Consider the following 23,019-nt stretch of genomic DNA (forward strand, 5'->3'; position numbering starts at 1 on the left):
TTTCAGCACAATCTCTACATTTGTACACACTTTTTGGTATAGTTGTGGAATAGCTTTACGGGAATAATGGTCGCGATGGAATTCTGTAACGCGGACACAAAACCTCAATTAACTGTGAAAAATCAGCTGTGTTTATTGTGGATATTGGACGCAGATCTAAGACTAACATGGCAGCCATGGCATCTGTGATTCGCTTGGCGACTGGGTGACTGCTGTCATATTTGCTTTTCCTAGCAAATGATTGTTTCACAGTTAATTGTTGAAATGTATGACTGTTCTTGGCCTTCCTCTGGGCTGACGATTCACCCCCAGCAGCAGCAACAGCAGCAGCAGTGGGACTAACGCTTTCTTCAGAGGAATCGGTTATAGTGCAGGAGTCATCCAGCCTTAATAAGTGGGATGAAGGGCTAACTCCGAGTGCTACTGAGGATATTGATGAGGATGGTGTGGTGGGTGTATTTTGTAGCCGTCGGGATGTCGGTGACCGGAGGGTCCTAGCTGATGATGGAGTGCTTGTAATTTCTTTGGAAGAGCTTTCAGCTTTTCCCAACACTTTGCCATGAACTCTCGTTAAATGGTGTAACATAAACGAGGTTCCAAGATGGTTAAGGTCCCTCCCTCGACTGACTGTGGCTTGACATACACTACAAATGGCTATACAATTGTTGTCTGGATTTTGGTAGAAATAATTTCACACATAAGAAGTGGATTTTTTTTGTTTTATGGCCAGGCATGACAATGGCCTTTTTCTTGTCACGTGCCAGAACTGCTGCCACTGGTGCAGAACTTAGACAAACAACCTCATCCTCATCAACATCCTCATTAGCGCCCTCGTCGCCTATACAAATCTCCCCCTCATCCTCTTCTAATTCCAAAGTGGCATCCTCAATTAGTGTATCACGGGCTACACTCGGGCTGTTCAGGCACACATCAGCAGAACTGCTGAAAGGGCCCTTCTTTATGGGTACACTAACAGAATGCTCACGATTACACATACCACTGGTGGATGGACTCTCCACAGGGATTGGTGTCATTTCTGATTCAGAGCAAACATTATCCTCTAATGACTTACTGTTTGCTTGCAGCTCGGCTTTGACGCGTAACAGTAGTTGTGCACCACTTTCAGACTTCAAATTACTTGGTCTTGTTTGATCACGAGTGACTGTATAAGAAGAAGGCTCGGTAACATTTTTGGATCTGCCACTAATAGAGAAAGGTGAAGGCCTCATTCTTTCTTTGCCCCTGCGTGTGTAGAATGGCATGTTGGCAATTTTTTTTTTATCGCCACTTAACTTTTCCTCAGTTACACTTCTTTTTCGCTTCAACACGGTAAATTTTTTTTTGGTGTGTGTTTTTTTCCCAGATTTAAAAAGACTAAGTACTTTTACATCGCCTTTCCCAGATGACGTACTGGGAACACTGACAGCCAGAAAAGTTAGTGTAAAACACTGGGGAATATGAGACACCCCAAAAGCACTTGGAGTGCCCAAAAAACAAAAAAGAAACCTCCTCTATCCTCCTCTATTACTGCTCTAATAATTGCAAATGGTATTAATATTATAATTAAAGAGATTAGTATAGACCCACTTATGTGTACACTAATTGCTCTGTCCCTGCGCTAATATAGCCGGTGACCTAACCCTGCTCCCTCTGTCAAATGGCGATGGATTGCTGTGGAAGCGGGTATTTATGCTTTACAAATCTCGCGAGAACCGAGCTCCGGAATAAGAATATGTCACGATGACGTTTTGCCTCGATTTCTATCCCGAATGGGCGGGAGAGCGATATTCGGATGGATTCGGATCTTGGGGAACCGAGCCCGCCCATCTCTAGTGGAAATACTTTCTCACCATGGAATCTACCCAAACTCTTATCCCCTCCCTTGTAATCTCTTGCCTTGATTAATGTAACCTCCTTCTATGGGGCTCCTTCAGACACCCATGGGTAGGGTAATTGGTTGAAATCTTAAAATAATAATTACAATAGTGAAACTACAGGTCCAGGTACGTTCTACATGCATTTTATCAGTGAACTCCTTTGATGCAATGAGGTTTGTTCTGGTTGGTGGACAGACCACTACTAACCGATACAGTGCGGCTTTCCAAAGCTCCGACCAATCAGAGGGAGTGTGTGTTTATTTTCCAGTATTTTTTTGTACACGTGCACTACAGGATGCCAGAGCATGCTTGCACTTGTAGTCCTACAGGAGAATGTCCTACAGCGCTTTAGAAAATGAAAACTTGTAATGTTCTGTTGCCATAAGAAACAAAATCTGCTTAGTCCTGGAATAATAAATTGATAAAAAATTATAGCCCTTTCAGTACTCATCACCTGTGTGTTTTACATAACCTCTCCTGGAAGTTCTCTGAATGGTTTCTTTTCATGTTAACTTGTAATGCTATATAATTCAGCACTGTTCTAAATAAAAATGTATCACAAAGTTAGACAAAAAAATAATAATCTGGCTTGCTACCTCTGAACTGAATGATACAATGTAACAAAGGCACAATATATGCAGCTTGTCAGAAAGCCTTTAACAATTGCATATGTCTCTCTTCATCTGGTATTCCTGCATAGAGGAGAGAGTGACTACGCACTAAGTGAGCGATTTAACATGAAACTGAACACATTGCTGGATGTAAATCACAGATGTGCTTGAGGACGCTGCGGGTTAAGCTAAGAATCTCTGTGAAAATTGTATTGTCTTTGTGCAGAAGCCGAGTTCTAAATCCTATTTCGTATAAGTGGATCTTGACTTGCAAAGCCGATTTTTGCTCCAGAAAGTCACAGCTTTGACCCTTCTTCCTTAGATCTAAAACAGTTGGCCACAAAAATAAATGGAGTGACTGCCGGGTTAAAGGACCACAGAGACAGAGAATTTAAATGTTCATACACGATGAAAGTAGAATAAATAGAGGAACATTTATATAAATAATACCCATTGTAGTGATAGTGGAGTAATTGATTTTTGGTAAGTACTGTGCTCATCCATAGACATTCATGCAACATTTATCCAGCAATTCAGATTTGTTCTATTGTGTAGGACGGCTGATTGAAAACATGGCATGCCTTGTTATATGACAATCTACCACACATTTATAGCAAAATATGCTACAGAAGTAAGAAGAAGAATAGGCGCAGAGTATACGTCTCTCAAGACATAGGGAAGTGAAATTCATAAAACAAGATAATTCAATATTGCAGTTGAGATAGCAGTCGTCTCAAACACATGGTTCCCTAATCTAAGAGCAGAGGATTAACGTGTAGTTTTAAATTTGCAATCAAATTATTTCTGCAATTACTGCATACCAATATGTTGGAATGGTGATATTAACATTTATGTTTTTTTTGTTACATGTTGAAAAAAATGAGTGGTTTGTGTTGGACTGTCCTATTATCTGGTTGCTGGTATAGAGCAAATCCCCAATCTGGTGTTAAGCAGTCCAGCAATCTGATCACTACTGTTGAGCAATCCTCCCACTCTAGTGACTAATGTAGAGCAGCCCACTATAATCCGGTGGCTAGGGTTGAACAAAGCCCCTAATCTGGTGGCTAGAGCTGTGCAGCCCCCAAATCTAGTGACCAGATCCCTGAATCTGGTTGATAGTGTAGAGGAGATCCCCTAATCTGATGGCTAGCGTACAGCAGCCCCCCCCCCCCTAATATGGGAACTAGGTTAGAGCAGATCCCAAATCTGGTGGCTAGTGTGGACCCACCCAGGATTACTTACCACTGCTCTGCTGCTGGCCTATTTCTAGCTGGAATGTTCCAAGATAATGGGTGCTAGGGTCCTTCATAAGCTGCATATAATTGTGTTACTAGTTGACAGTGGGCAGCATGGTGGCTCAGTGGTTAGCACTTCTGCCTTACAGCGCTGGGGTCATGAGTTCAATTCCCGACCATGGCCTCTTCTGTGAGAAGTTTGTATGTTCTCCCTGTGTTTGCGTGGGTTTCCTCCGGGTGCTCTAGTTTCCTCCCACACTCCAAAAACAGTTCCGTGTGCCTGGATACAGGTGCCACGAACAGTTCCAGAGTGTTTCTATGGCGGATTCCAGTTCCGCACTGTGGCGCAGACTCCGCTCCTAGACTACTATCCTGTTAGTGCTACTCAGTGTGCTCCAAATGAGCAAAGGGTTAATCAAGGAGTCCAGGTTCTGTTACACTCCTGCTTCAGCAAGACCCACGAGTTCCGAATCGGATCAGGAAAAGAGACGACCGTAACAGAAGGCTCACAACTCTAAAAATCTTACTCAGGCCGTGGTGCCTCATTTGCAGCTTACATTCCATTGGCCACCTCTCAAAAACCTTATCAAACTTCGACATTTTACAGATTTGTCCATGACGTTGATCAATAATACCGGTCCTTGCCCAACACCACCGCGTCATGTACAAGGACCTGTAAATTGCCGCGAAGTACCAAGCACTATAGACCTTTGTGATATAAGGAGACACAGTAGACGCTCCAGATGATAAAACAGGTCAAAACGACCCCTGAGGTGTGCTCTTTACAGCTGAATGGAGTGGTTTACCCAATTAGAACATTTCTCACATAACAAGTGACTGTATCTAGAGATTATGACAATCCAACCTTGTTTAGAATGTTGTACACTTGTGAGTTCTTGAAGAAATTTGTGGTCCAAATTGCAAAACGTTTCATCGTAGGGAATTACCTGAGAAGCGGAGTTGCTAAAATGTTTATTTCAACATGTTGCTTTTTACCAACAAATTTTATTTAAAAAAAAAAAAAAATGATAACAAATATATATGGGATAATATAACCCCTACTGTAAATTATAAGGATATTAGAGGTAAATAAGGAGTTAAATACCATATCGGATCATCTAATATCCAAAATAATAAAGCCAGCTCATCGACTGACAGCAATGAACACATGACTGTGTAATCAACACGTCCTGACGCCTTAACAGGACATTGCTACAGAAAAGTAAATGGGTAAATTAAATTGAAATATATTATTATAATATAACCTGTATTCTTAGCTCTCAACACTTTTTAATCTTTTTTTTTGTGATTCAGGAGCATAACATTTGCAGATTGATTTGGTGAAAATAAAACTATCATTATAATTATTAATATTATGCTCTATTCCTCTTTGCTCCTTTTACTTTTAACTAAACCTGAATTACTTGAACTTTGACTGTAATCAGTGGTACAGACCTAAACAACAAGCCGGCTGATGGAACAATTACTTCAGGCCCTTTATACTAAATATGCATAAAAGATAAAAAAAGAAAGTGTGCTTTTGTTATTTTATAAGAAGGAAAGGCAGGAACCAATCAGATTCTAGCTATCTTTTTTTTTTAGAATGTATTAAATGACAGCTAGAGTCTGATTGGTTACTATGGACAAGTCCTCCGCTTTTCATTTTTAAATGTTTTGATACCTCCCCCCTTCTGAGACTAGTATTACAGTAAAAAATAGTTATCACTCTTCAAATTATTTTAATTGTTAATAATAGAGCTAATGTCACACATTGCACCAGCTATCTTTCATTTTTGTCATTGTTCTTACCTGTTTCCCTTGGTTCTCACTCCCTGCATTCACTTGCTGGTTTGAACTGAGCATGCGCACACCTGGGGGTAAATGTATCAAGCTGAGAGTTTGCCGGCGGGTTTGAAAAGTGGAGCTGTTGCCTATAGCAACCAATCAGATGCTAGCTATGATTTTGTAGAAAGTACTAAATAAATGATAGCTAGAATCTGATTGATTTTTCAAACCCGCCGGAAAACTCTCAGCTTGATACATTTACCCCCTGGTCTTTTCAAAACTTCCTGCATTCTCTTGATTGGCTAATTGCCTGTCAGCTCTGTCTGTTTAAAGCACCTGCTTCTCTACTAAGGTGCCAGATCTTCAGGTCTCCTTACCTGTTAGAACGCTGTCCTCTCTGCTCACGTTTGCACATCGTATCCTGTGTTACCTGTTCCACGATCAAGACCTGTGATATTATTGCAAGAACCTCGTGCCTCATCATCGGTCCTGTCCTCAAGCTATTCGCTTTCCAGAGAGCTCGGTGCATCAGTTCTCTGCAGTTCACCACCTCTCAGTTGGTACCCTGTTACCTGTTCCACGACCAAGACCTGTGGTATTATTGCAGGAACCTCGTGCCTCATCATTGGTCCTGTTCTCAGCTATTTGCTTTCTAAAGACCTCAGTGCTTTGGTTCACTGCCGTTCAGCTGAACCTCTGCAGTTATCATCCCGCACTCCTTCTCCACTCCACGGTTCCATCTCACCCTGCTCTAATCCTTCTTAGAGGACCGCGACCTGTGGCTAAAGAGCAGCTAAGTCCATATTCCCTTGTGGGGATCCCTGGTGAATACCTCTCTACCGTTAGACTCTGCACCTCTCTGGGGGTAAGTCTATCTAGAGAGGGGCTTCGCGGTCTACTCCAACCTCAGGCTCCATGACAGTTAATATATTTAGGCACGTGTTAATTATACAGGAGCCAATTGAACCGTGGACTCGACCCACCTGTTATTTCAGTTGCTAAAGATAGGGTACATTAATAAGTCCCCAAAATGGAACAGTATACAGCGCTGTGGGACATGTTGATTCTCTCAAAAAATAAGGAGAAGAATGCTGAAAGTTTGCTTGTTTTTAAAGTTTATACCCAGATTGGTGACCACACTATGTCCGATGGCGGGTCAGGGGGCCGAGCCGGGTACTGATGATTGTGCCCCTTTAAGTTCACCAAGATGGGCTAAACGGTGCAGGGGCTCTGATTACAGAACACAGCACGAGTGGGCTGAAGGCTGTTTAAACACCCGAACTGAGGAATGGGGGTGAAATCTCTTGCAGCATACAGTGGTTTTATAGGGGTAACTAGGCCTTAAAGTGTTACCATGGTAACGCGCATGATGTTGCACTTGAGTGCACCCCTGCAAGTATTGCCTGTATAGTTATATATTTATTGTTCAGGAGGTAAATTAACTCATAATTTGTAAAGTATAATAATCTACTACTAAAAACAATTGAAGTGTCGAAATAAAGAACAGTAAAACAATCCAATAATGTGCAAGGCAAAAGGTTTAGATCTCCTGTGTAAAAGAAATATCCACTCTATCTGCATGGAGTGCTTGCCCGCATTCTCTTTTCTGGAATTTTTAACATATCTTGGCAATAGTTGAGGTGGTACGCAGGTTATCATCCATAATACTAGTAGCAATTGATCCTCAGACACTACACTGCCCTGTTGCCTACACTTTAGTGGCAGTGTCATATTGCTGGAACTTGGGATCTCTGAGCTTAAGTAACTGTAACAGGGCTGGGTGGGAAGGAAGTGAAGGTGAGGGATCGGGAAGAAGGGAAAGAGATAAATTCATGAACCAGAAACAAATATAAAGTTAGCAGTAAGATAAAAGGACTAGAACTCATGGATGCAAAGGCTTATTCAATGGCCAGAACCGCTTAAACTGCAGAGGGGAGATCTCCGGGTGTAAGTGGCTACAACCCTGAAAAATATAGAACTCTTAATCATCGGAACTTTAAATAATTTCTATAACCAATACACTTGATAGAAATAGAACGCTCAGTCCCAGGGCTCACTTACTATAGTAGTACAGAGTCCGTCAAAATAATTAACCATATACACTTGTTAAACTGGAGTGTAGTTCAGGGACACAATCAGTCACACTCAAAAGTCCTGAGTTTCCTGTGTAAGTAGTCACACCTAATCATTTTGTGAACACACTGCTCAGTTGTAGCTACTATGGAAACAAGGCAAGAGAGAACAAACAAAAAATAAGGCAATCAACTTAATATCAACAACTGAAGGAAGACCAATAGGGTCTTCACAAGGACCCATTCATGGCCCACAATGAGTGTTGCCCTCTGTGGTGGGGCTCTGCTGACTCTTTTGTCCTCTCTTGGGCCTCCATATGGTTTGCCATTTCTTTTCCGCAAGGCATCATCATTGGGGCCAGCTGAGGTTGTGTGTCCTGCCCTTCTGGGAAAATGATCTGTGAAGACCCACAAAGGATCAAAAGGCATCAAGCTCAGATGGATCCCGTTGCGAGAGCAAGTTCCTTCAGTTCATATCTCTTGGCCTTTCCGATGATAAGTCTCTTGGATAAAAGGCTCTAAGCACTCTGCCTAAACTAATCTGCTCATTAGGATCTTGATCAAAAATTGAATTAAAAATCTTGGCGAATGCATCAACTAGAAGTCTGGGATGCTTCAAATGCACAGTGGGGCAGCACGGTGGCTAAGTGGTTAGCACTTATGCCTTACAGCACTGTGGTCATGAGTTCAATTCGCGACCATGGCCTTATCTGTGAGGAATTTGTATGTGCTCCCCATGTTTGCGTGGATTTCCTCCGGGTGCTCTGATTTCCTCCCACACTCCAAAAACATACTGGTAGGTTAATTGGCTGCTAACAAATTGACCCTAGTCTGTGTGTGTGTCTGTCTGTCTGTGTGTGTGTGTTAGGGAATTTAGATTGTAAGCTCCAATGGGGCTCCAATGGGGCAGGGACTGATGTGAGTGAGTTCTCTCTACAGCGCTGCGGAATTAGTGGCTCTATATAAATAAATGGTGATGATGATGATATGTTATTTTGTCAGTCTTTGTTATCTAGATTGTCGACTCAGCTCTGTATCTTGCTCGGAAACAACCTCCCCGAGCTTGTTGTAATGGTTATCTACCAATTCTTTGCTATCCTCCACCGAGCCGCCAAATGAGTAAAGTCTATTGTAAGTTGGTTACTTCATTTAGAATTGTTTCTTGCAGTTTCAATTCTAATGTTTCAAAATCTGGCTTGGCAAGCAAGGTCTGGAGGTGGTATTGAATCTCACTAATTTAATTTTTGTTCTGACTCCTTAGTTTGTGAAGTAATTTCCGAGGATGAATGCGTTGGAGAAGTTTGCGGTGTTGGGGCACTTTATATCTTTAGGAACTGCCTTAGGTCTGTGTGAGGGAAGCGGGCATGCCAGGAATTAAGACAGTTGATTATTCCACCTGGTGCCCATATCCTCTGGGGTCATTGCAATTGTGCCCTATTATACTTATCTCATAAACTCTGTGTGGTCTCTGACTGCACTGGGGGAGTTGTGTTAGAAACAATGTTATAGGTTATAGGACTCGTTATGTTTTAATTACGCCAGGTGCATAGCAACATGGCAATATAGACTCCACTGACCGGTAGTATCCTTGAGGTTTGCTACCCATCGACAGGAAAAGCACTTCATAGGTTAAAGTTCAGCACAGTTGGTGGGGATCATATGAAAACCCCATTATTGGGCCATTTTTTATCTCTAGTGGTCCGATTGTCCAACCCTGTTCCAGGAGCCCTAACAGTGGCGGTGGGGTAGCTTGCCCATATCACCTGGGGGGTGGTGGAACGGTTTGACTAGAGACAAGTTTTATCCTATTAGAGGATACCTCAGGGCAGGGAGGCTGATAGTTCCCAAGGTTACACAGAATGGGGGGTATAACATAGCCCTGAGGGTCCAGTGGTGATGATCTAGTCAGAGGAAAATTGTCATCAGGACTCCATCGGATAGCAGTGCTAGTACAGCCGACCAATGTTGATGCAGTGCAGAGTCAAATAACAAGATCTGCTTTTCACCCGATAAATGACTGTTAGATCGGATACCGCATTATTGTGTGCGCTCCCTGATCATGATTTATCATAAAAAAAGCACATTGTATCGTTTCATTGGATTTTATAAACAGACTATAAATCTCTACGCACTCACGACCAGCAGTGTAGGCAGATCTCCATAGAGTTTACAGAGTCACAATCTTTATAGCCGATGGTTATGTAACGCCCACCTAGTGGCATTTTAAGGAACCATGTACCCCTGTGACTTAGGGTCACCTGAGGGGCGAGTTAGGTGTTTGTGGAAAGTGACTCAGGCTGGTTGCTATGGTGACAACCCAGTCCAGTCTGCTAGTGACTGAGAAGAAGGAAGTGCTGTAAAAAGGGGGGTAAAAGAGAAGGAGGAAAAAGTAGGAGATACAGAGGAGAGAGTGAGAGACATAAACAGATAGAAAAAGAGACAGAGGAGTGATGATGTGAAAGCTGGAGACCTGGGACAGTGGGGTGGATGTCCCAGGCTCCCGTGGCATAGCACAGGAGTGGGTGAGTCAAATACTACTATCCTTTAAGTAAGTGTGGGGGTGCCACATAATGGGAGGGCCCCAAAAGAGAAAGGGGGGTCGCTGCATGCAGCAGTGTGGCTGCATATACAGAGGAGAGGAGACCCCAATCCCAGAGAGGGGGAGAGCCCCATGTCACTAAAGAGAACCCAAAGAGAGAGAAGGAGGGGACATTTTGCATGGAAGAGTCCCTAGAGAGAGGGTTGTTGCCAGGGGCTGAGGTTACACAGAGGGAAGTATCAGAGCTAAGGGCTGAGAGTACATAGGGAGAAGTGTTAGAGCCAGGGGCTGAGAGTACACAGAGAGAGTTTCAGAACTAGGGGCTGAGAGTACACAGAGAGAAGTGTCAGAGCCCAAAGTAGACATCATCCCCACAGAGGAGGGGTGAGCTGCAGTTGAGAGTTACACAGTGTGTGTCAGAGCTGCATTGAGGAGAAGCTGCCTGCCTGTTAGCCTGCCTCTGCCTCTGTAGAGAAAGGGTGAACTGCAGTGAAGTATGGAGTACTGGAGTGTAAGAAACATGTGAATTATGTTATATTACATCTAGAGAACATTAAGAACTGTGCAAGAGGAGTAAGGAGATATGCTTGCAACCATATTCATATTGCTTATTAAGAACTGTGCTGGAGAGAGTAAGGAGCTGAATATATATCACTGCATTGGTGCCATCATTATGATTATCGTGCTGGAGGAAGAGGAGTGTAAATAAAGAGTTCAGTATGTCATAGAGATGGTCTGACACCCAAATTATTGTGACGTTTATTGCACTGCTCCACAAAGTGACATCACCTGTGTCCCACTACTTACAAAGAAACACCTACATGTGCAGGGACCCCCCGGGTCATTTACACCTATGCCCCTCAGCTAGCCAGGGCTGGAGACAGAGGTGCACTGTGTAACCTTTGCACCCCACATTACATACAGTGACAGGGGGTTACAGTTGCAACAGATGAAGAGCACAGATCTGAAAGTAAATCTTGTAGAACGTGTATTATGTGTACACATGAACCGGCTGCTGATTGGGACTTTCAGTCGTTAGTAAAATTAGTTGGCACCACAACAGTCACACAGGAAATTTCCCTGCAGATTATTCCACCAGAGGACAAGGCGACCGCTTCCTTAATAGTCTTGTAAGAGGGTGTTGTGCCGTCCCATCGGGACACATAAACACTGCCAGCCCGCCGCTGAAATGCCTCAATATCACCATATGTTTAGCTTTTTATGTGTCTTTCAATTTCTTTTCTGTGCACTAGTTTGTAAAATGTTTTTACACAGGGAAACATAATTATAATAGATGGTCCTGTTTTTAAAATGTACAGCAAGTAACACTGCCATTACAAGCTATTTTATACCGGCTATTCCCCTATTAATACAATTCATTAAAAGCTAAATTCAAGACATTAAATTGAGCATGCTAGCTGGGTAATGAAAGCAATTAAGAAAAAAAAAAGATGTCTACTTCTGCAAACTGAATCCAGTGATCGTGCGGAAAATTTGAGAACATCATCATCTTCCCCCTTTTGTTATCTCCCCTTTTTTTTGCAAAAAAAGCACCCCTTCAAGATCGCGATAATAGAAAAAAATAAATTTGTTTAAATAAAATGCTTTATTCTGTGAACAAAGCATTTTTCCTATGATCAATATATTTTACATTTTATACAGATTTTATTCTATTTTGAATCTTTGTTTTACATTTTTTTATGACATAATACTGAATTCCCAAGCGGACATCCTTTCAGGCTCCTCAATCACAGAACACTTTCAAAATAATGTCATGTGACACAAGTGTGTTTATGCATGAGACAGGGAGAAAGAGCAGTATGGTGTAAGTCTTGTTTTTGGTAATTCAAACAAAGATATGGGGGTCTATTTACCAAGCATTTTTCCTGTGTTAAACCCCCGAAAACAACAGTTTTCGGGGGTTTACCGTGAAATCACTATGTACCATTGAAGCATCGCAGTAGATATCTCAGATATCTGCTGCTTTGCATTTCCTATCGTTTTTCTGAGCACTCCCCATAACAGTCTATGGGAAGTGCTCAGAACCGCTATGTATCAAAGTTTAACTAGAGAAACTTTTCTCTTTTTGTTACATGTTAATGTACTCCATCTGAAGCTGGCGCCATCTGAAGCTGGCGTACATTAACATATCTGAAAACTTTCGCGCTGTCCAGCTCTGCTCTGAAGAGCAGAGCTGGACAGCGCATGTGTGGAGGGATCATGTGATCCCTCCCTGTCAATCATCCTGCAGTTTGCCATCCAGGATGTTACTGCGCATGCACCAACTTTTCAGTCGGCGCATGCGCACTAACAAAAAAAGAAAAAAAAAAAGAGAAGATCATCGCAGCCTTCAACATTGAGAAAAGACTGCGATGATCAGGTGAGTCACTTCTCAGGGACAGCAGGTTATCGGCACTGCTGTCCCTGATTAGTTTTTTAATACATAGCCGTTACGTTTCAATCCTTATCAAGGAGATAAGGATTGAAAAGTATCAAGTCAAAATGACAAAGGGTCATAAATAGACCCCCTGGTGAGACAAACACGGAATAAAAATTGGTACAAATATGTGTTTTGCTGCAGCCTACAACATCCCGTCAGACTTTTGTTTTCATTTTCGAAACTGCATTAGACAGATAACTATGAAAATCTGACTGGTTGATGTCGGTTACAATAACTTTTTGCACAGTTATCTGTGCGCCAGTATTCATAGATGCCGCCGATGTACTGTATCTTGCAAAAGAAACGTTATAGCTAAATCGTTTTCCTGTGGTATGATGAAGTTTTGCAATGAGATCTCAAGGACTCTTCATGTTTATGCTCTGGCTTATCAGAACACCACTTCATAGCATCTGTGCCTGTTTCAATTAGACTCACAATCATACGCCTTTCCATGTGTTTAAAACACAATTCCCCTTTAAGGTACTTAGCTGGCTGCAAATTACATCTCATCTTTGCAAATGACTTAAGGTTAATAGAGTTAGAGGAAAGATCCTATTGGCTGTACGGTCGATAGTTATTGATACTTCACTGCTCAAAGGTAATTCACCTAGATTGTCTGATGCTCTTATGCATCCTGAGGTTTGCGTGCGCCCTAATTAACAACGATGTCTTGCAGAATGTTTGCTGATTGGGATCTTTGCTTGTGACCAGGGGCTCAGGGTGAATAGTAAGAGACACGTGGACTCTTAATGGTCTTCGTCCTGCAGAAACAGGATCCGGCAAGGAAACAAATCATTTTATGCAGTAGAGGAACACACAATATCTGCACCGTTTTTTCTTTTTTAAATTAATGTTCTCCTACCCTGGCATAGGATGCCTTAAGGTGTCACAGGACACTGAAACTCGCTGGACAAAAGTCCATTTAGGTACGGTGCACCTATCGTTACTTACAGCAGTCACAGTCATAGTTATAGTATTTATGCTCTCTCTAGGGGGCCTGAAGAGACATGGGCTTGTTTACAAAGCCGCAATGACCAGTAATGGGGGTCTATTTATTATTGACAGTATCCCCCCCAATAATTATCATTCCTTATCGCAACAATCAGGAATGATATACCATGGCCATTTATCAAAAAATCATGTCAAGACAGTGCATCCGATAAAAGACTATCCCGGTGACGTCTTTTCTTTACTAAGAACTCCGGGTTATGACCGAGAGTCTTTAATGCACATGTCCGACCTTAATTTTCACATGTGCAAAGTCAGTTTCGTTATTTTATAGAGAGGAGAGCAGGAAGCCTGCTGGAGAGGAATCTGATTATTCAACAGAACGGAAAAGCTAACCACATCTGGCGTTAGACATCGGGGTCAAGCTCAGAAATGCTAAGCTTTCCAGAGCTAGATAAATTGGTCCAGACTACAGCCCCAATCGAGAATTATGGGTGTGGCTAGGCTAAGTATTCTGCAATACTTAGCCTAGCCACGCCCAAAGAGTCATAGGTGGCAATGTATACATATGTATCTATAAAATATCAGAAGTCAACCTTCACCATCACTCATAATATTAGTGCAAATATAACTAAAATACATCTTACTGCTCAAGTAAAAGATCCAATCTGTGGCCCATTTATTAAGTATAGGATAAGAGAGGGTCACTATTTTATTCATTCTCTTGGTTGCTTGCCAATATCTTCCAGATAAGCTCTACTAAAGATTGTATACATGCATGAGTTTTTAACTATTATTAAAGATATGAGATATTACTTCCTCGTAAGCTGGGTTCTCAATAGGATTTATTGTGGGGATAACCTGCCTACCCCAGAAGTAGGATTATTAACCTGCAATGAACATACCTTACATTAAAGGCTGAGCCTCACTCACATGCATCCTGGGAGGAGGTGGGACACACACAGTACACATTCATTTCTAATACAAGGGTCCTTGTTGACCTATTTAATGAAAGTGGCCATAAATGTCAGCTCTCTCTCATTAATATGCAGGATAATATCATGCCCCAAACCACGTTACACCTGAGTGTGAGCCAATCATTCCATCCGGTCCTCCATTTACATGATAGAAGCTTGTGAAATGGCAACAGTGACTATCAATAAGCTCCGCCGATCACATTAAATAGCAGGCATAATTCATATCTACTTTATCACATTACAGTACAGTAATAAGCATGCCGTGCATTAAAGCAGTGCAATTATAATCACATCTGATAAAAAAACACATCCTGTTGACCTCACTTCAAAAGTCACCTTGCAATAAGCCTTTCTGTTAAACTCTATTCAAGGCATTGCTAGACTGGAAGCCACATGCGATGGAGTCTGTGCCTGGCATCATAATGAAACACTTATCTTCAGCGACAACCATTCTATTTGCTCACATTTATTTCTCTATGCTCAGTGTCTGTGCAGAAGTCTCGGAGGAAGGGGACCTGCTGATTGGTAGTTGTGGCAGCATGAAAATGACATATAAATGTCAAATAAGAACCCAGGGAAAAGGTTCAAACTGACAATGAATATTGTAAAACAGAAAATATACAGTCAAGTCCCAATGGAGGATGCACAAAATATCTTCCAAACTGTGCAAAGTCAGCGTTGATCCCACTGTACGTCTTGATTGGTGCCAGGGCTCCTATAGGTCTGCCGAAGTGCAAAGGGTTGAGGGCAAATATGGCCGCCATTTGCGGATGAGCAGATGTTTACGCCACAGGGAGGAGTTAGGCTAAGTGTAGGTGCGCCTCGTTTTGTGGGCAGTGCAGAACTAAGGGCCTGATTCATTAGTGATCTTATCTTGTGCAAAAGTTAAGATGCTTATTTTTAAGACGAAACGGGGAGATAAGAGTGAAGTTAAGATGAATTTTCATCTTAACCTAAGAAATTCTTCACTTACGCAGTGGATTTTGCTTCTTATCTCCCTTTTCTGGGCATGCACAGAGTGGATTTGCTACAGATAAGCAAAAAACGGCAGATAAGATCACTAATGAATCAGGCCCTAAGTGCTTATGAGGGGGTGAGATTGAAATAAGATAAAGGGGTACAGGGCGCTTTTAGCGTATGTCCATTCCCACTCTGCCATCGGAGTTGAATTTTCCACCAACTCAGAGCTGGAGGAGAGGAGTTCTTACGCGATATTTTTAATGGAACCGATTCTGTTGGAAAAGTTTAATGTAATGAAAGGACGGGGTATAGTAAGCTAGGTACTGGGTGGATGGACTTTGGCATGACAGTGGCAGTGCCACCCTAACGATTCTCGTATCCCCCAACTTTTATGATTTACGCAGTAGAAAGCCGGACAGGTACCACTTACCTCTGCCATAGGTGTGTGTGGCAATGGAAAGGAGAAATGTTCGGTGTGAGGACATGACATTCCACCAATGGAACATTTGAATCTCATTGTAATTTATATGTAATGGATATTTTAGGGGAAAAAACACCAGCAAATCAATTATTTAAAAAACCTTGAAAACTGAAGCAACTGCTTGCTACGAACGTCTGCCAATGCTCTCGCCATCAGGATAAGGTGTCGCCTGTGACATTTACTCTGTTATTTCATTCTTAGGGGGGTATTAATAGGAGAAACACTGAAAAAAAATAATTTACCTTGATAAACTAAACTCCTTTCTCTGGGCAGGTCTCTTGGCCAGTCACCCACAGATGTTGCGTTTCTGTAGAAAATCAAGTGACAACCACATGTGGTAATGCCCGCTCCTACGCCCTGGACATTGTCTCTCAGTGGACCTGATTCATTAAGGAACTTAGGCAAGAAATTGAGTAAGTTTTCTTACTTAAGTTTTCTGGACAAAACCATGTTACAATGCAAGGGGTGCAGATTAATTTATTTTTTTGTATTTGTGAATAACCGTATTCTCCAGGTGGCAGTCAGGACAGAGGAACATAGTGAGCCCTCTTTTCTGCTTTAATACCTAAAAAACAAATCAATTTACTGTGTTAGTATAACTGATTTCCCTCTGTATTGTTTTGCAATGTAATAGTTTTATGCAATTTTGTTGTTTTATTGTTTCACTGGTTCTCTTGAGACTTTGTTCCGTATATCCGGACGCATTTTACTATTGTACTCCGTAAGAAAAAGTATTTTTTCGATGTAACCCTTACCATTTAATTGACCCTCGCCCGCTGAAGTCAAAACAATTTCATTGCAAAATAATAGAAATTCAATGGACTGCTTTCTCTGCTTCAGGTAGAATAGTGCGCTGGCAAAGCTGGTGCCAGGAAGCTGGCAGGGGGCCTGGTGCCCGCTTCTCCTTCCCTGAACACTGGCACTTTCTAGCAGAGCCATAATACCACCGAGCTCCCTCCTCTCTGATATTGTGCCAGACACCTAGAGGCTCCGGTGACATCTGGCACAGGAATCGATTTGCTTTATGAGAACGCCCTTTTGGCTGGAGCTTTAGTTTAGAATGTGGTTTTTATTCTGCTTTCCTTCCCTGTATACATTTTTTAATGCCAATTATCACAGACTGCATTTCATACTGATGTAGCAGCCTCTGCCAGGGATCACCAAGATACCACCCTGCTGCCTCTCCTCTTACCTGGTACCTGAAAATACCGCTCACATCAACATTTATGCACAAAGGACTAATTCCAACCAACGTTTCTTTTTAACAAACATTTCCCCCAAGAAATGGAACTGTAGGTGTCACTTGTTACGGAATGTGGGAGAGCTCACGTCCCAGAACTCTAATGCTGCTTCCTCCTGGAATTCAAATGCAAGCAGGCTCTTAAGATATATGCAACTCAAAATACAGGACATAGTCAAATACGCTCTTAGGTCATATTGATGTAGTTGGAGTAAGCGCCAGTCATTGTCAGCTACTTGACGGCTGTCATACCTCTAGTGTTTGAAAGAAAGAACAAGCAAATAATTTAAACAAATTACATCCCCCCCCCCCCCCAAAAAAAAAAGGGACCTGCATCATAGCAGGGACACATTTTGCCCAGAAACCCCCTTCCCATGCTTTAATTATGGGAACATCCAGCTTAAGCAACCTCCAAGTTAGAGCCTGTATTAAATGAATTATACCACATTGTCTACAGTCTATGAATCATGTTCATGACTATCTGCCTATGTTTCAGTGACAATTAACCACAACAAAATGGCCACCGCCACTGATCTTACTGACAAGTGGGCTCTAGTGTATTGTTTTTGGATCTGGTGCTCTAGTGTTTTTCTGATATATATATATATATATACACAGAAAGTCAATATAGGAAATAAATGGCCAATTTGTTTTTTTAATATTATTTATAATATTATAATATTTTTATAATATAATATTTTTTATTTTTATTGTGTATGAGGGTTGATTAATATTACTTTAGTAGAGTAGTATTAATTTGGCAAGAAGGTCAGATTTATGTAAATGGAGTTAATAATAATGTGGAGGGTTTACATTTGTATACTACTTACTTTATGTCTCATTCTTTTATTTATTTAACATTTTATTACATTATACTTTTCTGATTCTAGTTTTCATATCTGATTACTGCCTAGTTTCTGTTTTGCGTGCAATTCAGAAGTGCTTTGTTTTGTTGTATGAATGGACAACTGTAGTGTAGTAGTCTCTTTATGTCATTTTCAGCCCCTGTTATCCATGGATCATTGCACTTCCATAGTACTGAATTTTGTGGGTGTAGTTTTTTTTATGTAGCATTGTAACACTAACAGGGCTTCATTTTTGCCATGGGCCCCCTCTGGTACCACTTTGAATGAGGGACTACCTCTAGTTTCATGCTCTGACAGTGTTCTCTGCCTTGTCCCCACTTTCAAAGTAACAGCTAACACTGGGCAATTACACGGCTCAATTTCACATGGGGTAGGGTTGTATGGAAGTAACGTGACTGATATATCTGCCACTCTGTTTACCTCCTGTATGTGACTAGAGCTGCAGTGTGAGCCTACTAGTCTACCCTGCTCTAAAGAGGCTATAGTCACTGTTACTATGGAGTGCTATTCAGTTCACTGAGCCACACTGTTCACTTCTCTATCACAAGGCAAGGACCAAGGCCAATGTCCTCCTGCTTTCAGCAGGTTCGCAAAGTTGAAGACTTAGCAGATCTGACCCTCATCACGATTCTGGACCAGTCTAATAGTAACCATAACCCCTAATCAGAATATCTGAAGTAGAAGGTAGAAACTCCCCCAGTGGATAGTTGGGCACCCTCTTTTATATTCGCTTCCAGTCCTAGGGTGGTGTGGCTTTGCAGATAACTATTCATCACTGGATTGGGAACCTGCATCATGGAGGGCAGTCGTTGGGCCTTCCCCAAGACCGCGGATTCTAGCAGGCGTCCTGAGGAGGAGGCTCTGAGAAGTCTGGGTATAGCTGGAGAGGAATCAGCGCATATTTTTACACCAAGACTTAGGTAGATGCAAAATATATTGGCGTAACTGGAGATATGGACAATTCTAACTAGGCTGCATTTCTAGGGTGTGTGCTGCAAATAAATAATTATAGAAAAGCAGATTTTGGGGTCTCACAATTAAATTATAACTCAACAGGGGCAGGACACTGCCCGTTAGTGTCCATAGATAGCTCCATATATTGGGCCTAATGATAACCTATGCAGTAACTTTAACTTAGAATATTGAATGTGAATCCATCCCAGGGCTGTAACGAGGGCGGTGTGGCCACCCGATGAGCAAGGACGAGACAGCGCAAAGTCCGCCAGCCATATGCAAAATGAGTATCCCTGTAGAAATGTATAATTTCGGTGCATGCCGCAGGACTGTACTTGCCCAGTGAAAGGGAGCTGGCACAGTGAGGGAGGCGCTCGGCTCCCTGCCATCTAATCACAGCAGCGTTGCTGACGTACATACATGACATCAGAAAGCTGTCTGTGTAGAGGAGCCAGCACACAAGAAGAAAAAGAAGAAGAAGAAGAAGCAAGGAGCATGCTGTAAAACACTTTTTACTAAACTGAAGAACAAACATAAAGCAACATGTTTTACAGCAGGCTGCACAACAGCACCGTACCAAAGCACAGTGGTGACACATGGTATTGCAGGCATGAACAGTAATGTAGATCTGGCAGAGCCACATCACATTATCTAACAACTCCAGCTAGGAAGAGGCAGATTTATCAAACCTTCTCCTTTTAAGTAGGCCATTGACTTCTTCACTCTTATGCAAGAATTTGAATCCATCACCCACAATAAATCCTTCTTCTTTGGACTATTGTTCATACTCTTTTTCAGTTTCCTTTGCTCCTCAGTCTGTATGTCACTACTGCAAGTGATGAACTAATGTCACAAATACATGCCCTCACCTTATATTACATGATTTCTGGTATCATTGTTTTATTACCATAAGAATCTGATGTATTTCATGTTGTTTTATTGAATGATGAAACAAAGGAACATCTGCTGAGTGTCATCTGTCATGGTAACACCAGTTCCTTGTCAAGTTCCTTCTGGAACGAGGTCAACACTTCTACAAGACAGTCAACCGAGCTGGGTGTCAGGGAGATGACTGGCAATTGTTCATTTGAGTCAAATGCTGCTCTGATTCGATGTGATGTTCACAAAGGGAAAGCATACAGCAAGTACACAGCAATATACAGTAATAAGACTATAAGTCTGCACGAACATAAAGCGTTGGACACAAGTTGGACGCAACTATGCATCTCGCATAAACTTTGTCAGGTTGTATATGTATCTGGCCCGTTGCACTATGAGGTGTATCAGGTGTGTTCACGTGCAGGTAGAGTTCCGTAAGCGTGTAGAGAACTACCATATATGAAGGCAAAACCAGCTAAAGTGGAAATTTGCCCCCGAACAAACCATTTTGCAGACCTGTAAGGGGTGCAAATGTATTTCTCATTGCTTGCAGGGAATATACTGGCTGCTTTTTCATGTAGCACACACATACTAGGCAGCTTTAATTTTACACTGGGATATAGAGTTAATTAAATTTCTCTGCATATTTTACATTTGCCCTTCTCTGTTGTGCAGCGTGATTTTGCCAAGGTGCAAAATTGCATTTTATAGCTGTATTTGCTCCCAGTATGGGTGCAGCTGTCCTAACATGTTCCTCTTCTACATGGATCTGCACAAGCAGCCCTGTCCTCACTAACATAATCACATGATATAAATGAGGCACAGCGACTTGTCAATCATGCAAAACAGCTGAGGTGCAGCGTAAATCCTCTTTCTGAAGCCACCAAATTTGTGCCGGTGCCTAAATTTTCCACCGAAGTGCGTTGGCTTGTGGTAGAGCAGAACTTTGTACCAGCCACTGGGAGGATTTGGGAGAGACGAGGGCGTGCCCTTGATAAATACAAAGTGAGCACACTTAGGATTGCTGAACAGAGTAAAAATTAGATTAGTGAAGCGAGACTATTACAGTGGGATAAAGGGGAGGAGTGGGGGCATTTTTAGGGACGTTCCTTCATTATGAAATGATGCATAAATATTTTCACCCTGAAATTTTGCACCTGCTGGTGGAGATCGGTTCTCGTCTTATTCTTTTAACGGGTTGTATTTTCCACCTTCCGTTTGCGTTGTGACTGAGAATCGCTTTTGGCTGCTCTTTTTAATATCCTCTGTTTCATGGGGCAGCTTTATAAAAGTTACTGCAGCTCATTGATATTGTGCAAGAGTCTTATCTTAGAAGCACGTGCATGAAGCAGGATACAAAGGAGAGGGATGAGTATATGGAACAGGGAACCCTGCAAACTGGTTCCTGTTATGAATCATGTAATGGCAATTGGGCAGTGCAGAGAGAGAGAGAGAGAGAGAGAGAGAGTAACAATGCACAGTCAAATAGCAAGCAGCCTGAATTTGGAATCTGAAGAGATGCAGGAGAACAGGAACAAACGGGTGGAACACTGCAACAAAAGGCTCGACCTACCTGGAGATCAGAGCAACAATCACTGGTGAGGTGCACAAAGTCCAGAACAGCAGCCCCTCTGGTGGAACAGAGGAACTGCAGGCCACACAAATTCAGGGCTGGTCCCATAGTGGGCTACCTTGGACTGGGTCACTGGGCCGCCTGCAATTTTCCCCCTGAAAAATATACTGCTGAGACAAGACGTGCCCCCGGGCTAAATATTGCCAGCCCTCTTCTGCCCAAGAATATTGAATTGTCGGCATTTAATTTGAAAAACACCTCTCCACCCTTCCCTCTTCATCTCATCTTCAATTTTACCTAGCAATCTTCCCAAATCGTCACCCCCATTCTATATGTGAACCTATATTTCCATCATCTTACCCCAGCTACGACATTCACCGGTGTGATTCTTTCCTCGGCTAGTCTTATTTCTGCATTTAATTAAGATTTTCACAAAAACATGGAATATTGTTTAAGAAGTTATTTTAGCCTGTGTCCAGAAACTTGTGTAATGAGATGTTATGTGGCTCTTACAATAGCACACACAGTTTCAAGATACCATAGAATGAAAAATGTATTTTCTTTGCAATTCTGCAGGTAATTCTTTTTAAGTCTAATGCCTCTTTCTATAGAATTCAAATGTCTTTGTTTCTGTTCCGTAAGGTTTCTATACATATTTCTGGAGATCGGGAATTTCGCTTCCCTGGTTTTTTTTTTTTTCTGATGCAAAAACAGCATGTTGTTTTTGCAATATAAATGAGAGCTGTATAATTAAATTCTTTCTCCTAGCTTTGCGAAAAACAGTATCACTATTCCTTCAATAGGTTAATGTTCCAAAGAGAGCCTGCTGCGGCAGTGTATTTAAATTCTACCTAAGAATGAATAACAGATAGGAAACGTTTGCAGCGCCTCTGTTCAGATATTCAGGCTTCCTCACCTGGTCTTACAGCCCTTTTTTTTTTTAAAATGTTTTTATAAGAACACAGAGAGAACAAAGCTCAGACTCATCTTATTGAACATGTGGTTTTGTTGCGCACATAATAATTTAGCGCAGCTGCCAGTCTCTGACCCAATATCAGAATGTAAATGAGGATTAAGATGGATTGCGAGACACAGGCACGACGGCTATCAAAGGCAAACAGGTTCTGTCTAATGCTCAGATAAATTTAGAATGGACAAAACGGGTTTAGAAAATGTACATTGATAAAAAAAGAATACATTTTTTTTTTGTTTTAACCATCGGATGTCTATATTTTAAGCTCTAACCTAATCATGTCGAAGAAGATTTTCTCCTCAATTTTTTAAAACGGTGCCCACGTACAGAGCCCATTATCCATGCAAATTGAAGTTAAAGCGTAGCACCCTTTGATATACTCACTCTCCGCAGAGCCTTTTCTCCGTCTTTAATTATTGAGGACGACTTAGGCATAATATCAGTAAGAAAATGAGCACATTGTATAATATTTAATGTACGAAGTATAAAGGGGCTATTTAAAGGGGCTGTCCACACTCAGATCGTTTTAATATATTGGCTTGCACATGCCCTCCTGCAAATTTTACTAAAGACATTTCTTTATCCGCCTCTCGTCCCTCTGGCCATGTT

Source organism: Mixophyes fleayi, chromosome 1, assembly GCF_038048845.1.
Source record: "Mixophyes fleayi isolate aMixFle1 chromosome 1, aMixFle1.hap1, whole genome shotgun sequence".
Classification (NCBI taxonomy): domain Eukaryota; kingdom Metazoa; phylum Chordata; class Amphibia; order Anura; family Limnodynastidae; genus Mixophyes; species Mixophyes fleayi.